This window comes from Leptidea sinapis, chromosome 26 (assembly GCF_905404315.1).
Source record: "Leptidea sinapis chromosome 26, ilLepSina1.1, whole genome shotgun sequence".
Lineage (NCBI taxonomy): Eukaryota > Metazoa > Arthropoda > Insecta > Lepidoptera > Pieridae > Leptidea > Leptidea sinapis.
Genome location: NC_066290.1, coordinates 12,814,604 through 12,820,603, shown reverse-complemented (window position 1 = coordinate 12,820,603; position 6,000 = coordinate 12,814,604).

The following is a 6,000-nucleotide window of genomic DNA, read 5'->3' as shown; positions in this document are numbered from 1 at the left end:
GAATCCTTTTCGTTGCAACCCAGTGAATTTCTTCATAATTATTACAAAATTGACTCATGAAGTTTGTTGCGTGGGGAATGTCAGGCCTTGGACAGACAGCAACATACATCAATGATCCTATCAGCTCTCTGTAGGGTATGCTGTCGTCAGGTACAGATGACTCTTTTGGTTTTTCGAAACGCTGCCCTGTAACTCCTGGTGTACTCACTGGTTTACAGTTCTCCATTTTAAATCTGCGAAGAATTTTCTCGATATACTCCTCCTGATCGATTTTAATAGTACCGTTCTCTTGTTTTATTCTCATTCCAAGAAAGAGATCTACCTTACCTAAATCCTTCATCTCAAATTTTGATTTAAGTTCGTCCTTAACCTTTCTCATTTCCTTTTCATTATTACAATACAATTATTATTACATTACAGCACAAAATTAACAGTATTATTATTACAGTACAAAATGAGGATATCATCAACGTAGATAGCCAGTATTATCATTTCTTTATCACGTTTCCTCTCTTCATCCTCTTCTTCAGCTACTTCTGTACTCGAGTCAATTTGATCTCTATCATTTGACAGAAGGTTCTCTTCAATTATTTGTTCTGACCGAGTAGGTTCATTTTTTTGAGGGATTTCGTTGTGCTGTTGATCTTCTGTATCTAGTTCAATTGTTGCTTTTTCCTTGTTCGCTTCAGGACCAGCAGTCTTCTGATACATTTGGTTCTCGAAAAAATACCACGTCTCGTGCTCTGTGAACTTGATCATTGGAAGGATTAATGAGTCTATATCCTTTTGACTCTTCACAGTAACCCACGAAGATCATCTCCAAGCTTTTCGGATCCCATTTTGTTCTCTTCTGATCTGAAATGTGCATGTATGCCTTACATCCGAACAATTTGAGATGACTAAGAACCGATTTTTGTCCTGTCCATGCCTCTTCTGGCGTCATCTTTCTTACAGCTAAAGTTTGGCTCCTATTCTTCAAGTAGACTGCGGTCTTGATCGCCTCTGCCCAGTACCGAGTAGGTAGTCCAGCTTCCTGTAGCATCGATCTTGCCTATCTGCTATCGTGCGACTCGCACGTTCGGCTACTCCGTTTTGTTCGGGCGTATAAGCAATTGTTAATTCATGCTTAACTCCATGGTCCTTCAGGAATGCGCCGACTCTCGCGTTGACGTATTCACCGCCATTGTCAGTTCTCAACATATTCAACCTCTTCCCTGTTTGTGTCTCCGCAAAACTCTTAAATTGCTTTAATTTTTCAAAGGCTTCACTTTTCGCACTAAAAAAATAGACGAACGTCTTTCGGGAAAATCATCGATAAAAGTTATGAAGTACCTGTGACCACCTATGGACTTCTCACTCATCGGTCCACAAATGTCAGGGTGTGCCAACTCTAAGAGCTCTCTAGCCCTTGTAGCCTTGTTGCGTACAAATGGTTTTCTTATTTGCTTGCCCATCAGACAGGCTACACATTCTAATTTACAATTAGAAGTATTTTTAAAGCTCACGCCAATCGCCAGTTTGTCTCTTAATAAAGTTAGGTTACGTTCTCCTAGGTGTGCCATCATTTATGCCATAGCTCCATTTCATTGTTTGTAGTAGCAGCTAGAGCAGTTGCCTGTAAACACTGTCTAATTTTATAGACACCTCTGTCAAGCACTCCTGTCACACATGGATTACCTTTAATTGAACACTCACCTGCATTCTAAATCTTACAACAACTTTTAGAAAAAACGACAACCTTATTCTTATTTACAATGCAACTCACACTCAACAAGTTAGAAGCAAAATCTGGTACATACATGACAGTCTTGACAATGACGTCAAGCGCAGCATTCTCTACATTACCCAAAACCTTCTCCATATACTTTACCACCATTTGCACAGCATACTTCCACCTTCTTGTCAATCTTTACAAAATCGCTCATCCAGTCCTTTCTATAGCTCATATGTGCTGACGCTCCAGAATCTAGAATCCTTTCATCGATATGAGATTTCTCTTGATTCCCAGTGCTCAGTGCCATCGCCGTCGCCATAGGTCTTCGACTGCCGAGGATTATGTGGACAATCACAGGCTTTATGTGGTCCCTCGCAAATAAAGCACTTCATCGTCATCTTTTGCTTATTCCTCTGAACAAACTTCTTATGATATTTAGTAGTAGTAAGTGCCGAACTTGGGCCTGCAACACCCTGGATTGCGCAAACTTTGGTGCCATCTAGTTGCAGCAGTTTCGTTTTTATAAAATCAGTTGTTAGCTCCGTGTTGGTATTCTCTAACGCCAACCTCATGGGTGTATACTCCTCCGGTAACCCCTGTAGCATCAGTGCTGCTAATAATTCGTCATCAATCTCTTTACACATATCTGAGAGTTGATTAGCTACTCGCATTATCTCTGTTACGTATTCAGTTGTCGAATTAAACATATCAAGTTTAAGGCTCACCAGCCTCGACAACAGTCTGCATCTGTTGTTGATACCCTTGTCCTCGTAAGCGATTTTTAAATTGTTCCAGGTTGCATACGCCGTCGTAGCTTTGCGGACGTGTACCTTACACTGGTTCTCTATCAGCAGGCAGATCTTGGTGCGTGCCCGTTGATCACCCCGTTTAGCAACCGCGTCTCCATCAGCTGGAACACTTTCCACGTACTTCCAAGTCATCGTGTACTAGTATGCACTCAACATCGAAATTCCAACTGTCGTAGTTGCTGTTTCCACTTAATTTCTCTATCGCTGGAAGACCTGAACCGGCCGCACTCGTAGAAGCCGTCATATCTCTGTGTGTACTCTGTGTAGGAAGCTCGTAGGTATTACTGTTCTTCTCTTTATTTGCCATCACGGCTCACATATACTTACGCAGACTCTAGCGCTTTACTGCATCTGCACTCTTTAAGGAACGTGCTGGGCCCATAACCTATTAGGAGTTTGATAATAACATAGCAAATACAGTTATATAGTATATTTGATAAAAATAATTACATTAATAATATAAAAACACAGCTTTCAGCCTCAGCTGACACAACAGATTTAAAGATAGTTTTTTGTTTTTCTTTTGACATAGAAAAACCAGCAGTCACTCTAAAAATCCAAACATACGTCATTATTCATACCAGCTAGTCAATGAACAATTGTACTTCTTTGCTCTAACAGTTTTGAGATGAATAAAACTCATTTACCAGGCCATTTATTCAGTTATACATATCTTACCCATAAATGAACGCAAGTGGTTCAGTCGAAGGGAGAGGCGTTGGCGGTGAGTTTGGACATAGCGAAGGCCATCGATCGGGTGTGGTTAAAAGCTTATAGCGAAACTGACATTCTATGGGCTTCCCGAGAGGTTGTGCAAATGGGTCACTAGCTTTGTGGCGATCGGAGAATCCAGGTTGTTATCAACGGTGAATGCTCCGATTTAAAACCCATTAAAATGGTGGTTTTCAAATTAAAATATTGATTGATTTATTATAGTGAAACTTCTTTAGAATCGTTGTGATTTGAAAATCGATGTAACGATAAAGCGAGACGATAGAGACACAAGCAGGTGAAAGGGACAAAAAGGAGAAACACAAATGTATAGGATTCAGCCGGCGAGAGGATGAGATTAGGATGACGAAAGAATTATACAGTGTTTTGGTACCAGGCGATCATAGTTGAAAAAGAGATTGTCTTATGTTTGACGCGAGTATACCATAATATATTCGACGTCATGCGCTCGACGTATTTCAACATAGACACCAGGAAAACATATCTATGGTAGCGGTAATAGTAACGTCTTTCATAGCGGTTAAAATCATGTGTCATCCTAGCAACATGTACCAGGACTTCATATGCAGTTAAGAGGTTTAATGTAAATTTAACATCGGATACAGCGATCCCGTTTTAAATTTTTAAAAATGTGCAGCAGTCGCACTGTATCAACAACAGTAATTGACGCAATATTCCAAAGGTATATGAACCATATTATAACCAAAGTAGGTATGTTTTTATTTCATACTTTAGTTACCATAAGCCTCTTGTATCATTTATCGAAAATGTAAGCTCTGAGTCTGAATGAATCTATAGAAAATATACGAATTAAATGTAAAATAATTATCAAACTTTGTATCACTATGATCATTACCTACTAACCTATAATTATCCTCTTCCCTCATTCATACGGCTCATTATCTTGAAGCCAAAATATTTGATGGTTTCAATTCTACCAGGTGTGAATTGCACAAATGTTTCATTTATACATCACTCGCTGCACCAGTCCTTTTCATAATTTTGTCCACAAAAATGAGAAAGCTTATTGTTTTATTCACATAGAAAGTTAAAATCTTAATTATTATTACTATCGGCACTGTGCGCTCAATGTGAATTAGGTCCTAATATCTAGGGTAAGGCGATGATCCTAGTGCCTGCGCCGTTGCAGTAGCCGATGTGATACTACAGGGTATGGATATTTTTATACCAAACTCTGTAGTACCCATCGGTGGCAGATCACAGCCCTGGTTCGATGCGTCAGTTAAAGCAGCATCTGACTGCAAAAAACAGGCGTATCGAACCTGGGTTGCGGCGCTGGGCACAAAGGATCCGAACTGCACAATTCTTAAGAGGAAATACTACCGTGCCTCCAGATTTTTTAAGCGGCAAATCGCCCGTGTCAAAACACGTCGTCAAAATCGGCGAGCAGCTTTCCAGTTACCCGACCGGAACACGCAATTTCTGGTCGTTGTCGAAAGCTGCTCTTGGTAACTTCAGCCAGCCGTCCATGCCGCCGTTGCACATGAGGAATGACACCCTGGCCCATACGGCAAAAGAGAAAGCCGATCTCTTGTGCACTCTTTTCGCCTCCAAGTCGACTCTTGACGACAACGGAAAAACACCGCCGACCATCCCGCGGTGTCAGAGCTCTATGCCTGAAGTACAGTTCAGACAGAAAATTGTTAGGCGAGTTCTGTTTTCGTTGGACGTCAGGAAGTCGAGCGGGCCGGATGGCATTTCTCCAATCGTGCTTAGAACGTGTGCCCCTGAGCTGACGCCGGTGCTAACGCGTTTATTCCGGCACTCTTATTCTAAAGGCGTAGTCCCTGACTCATGGAAGTCTGCCCTTGTCCATCCGATCCAAAAAAAGGAGACAGTTCGGATCCGGCATACTACAGGTTGCTATTACCTCCCTGATCTCCAAAATCATGGAGAGTATAATTAGCCGTCAGCTCTTGGTATACCTAGAGGGTCACCAGTTGATCAACGACCGACAATACGGGTTTCGCCATGGTCGGTCGGCAGGTGATCTTCTGGTATACCTGACACATAGATGGGCTGCGGCTATTGAAAGCAAGGGGGAAGGCCTGGCAGTTAGCCTGGATATAGCGAAAGCCTTTGATCGTGTATGGCACAAGGCGCTCCTCTCCAAACTTCCATCATTTGGGCTTCCCGAGAGCTTGTGCAAGTGGACCTCCAGCTTCCTCACTGGGCGTAGCATACAGGTCGTTGTCGACGGATATTGCTCGAACCCGAAGCCCGTGAATTCTGGAGTGCCCCAAGGCTGTGTGCTGTCTCCCACGCTGTTTCTTCTGCATATCAATGATATGTTGGACACCTCCAACATTCATTGCTATGCAGACGACAGCACTGGTGATGTCATATACACGGGCCATGCAGGTCTCTCTCGGGAAATCGTCGACCAGTGCCGGGAGAAACTTGTGTCTTCTATCGAGTCCTCTCTTGAGAAGGTCGCGGAATGGGGAAAATTGAACCTTGTCCAATTTAACCCCCAGAAGACTCAAGTTTGCGCGTTTACCACTAAAAAAATCCCATTTGTCGTATCACCGCTCTTCAACAACACTTCCCTTAAAGCCTCGCCTAGTATCGGAATACTGGGTCTCGAAATCTCGAGCGATTGCGAATTTCGTGGTCATCTGGAAGGCAAAGCCAAATTGGCTTCAAAGAAACTGGGCGTCATTAATAGAGCACGGCAATACTTCAAGCCGGCCCACATACTAGCGCTCTGCAAAGCGCAGGTCC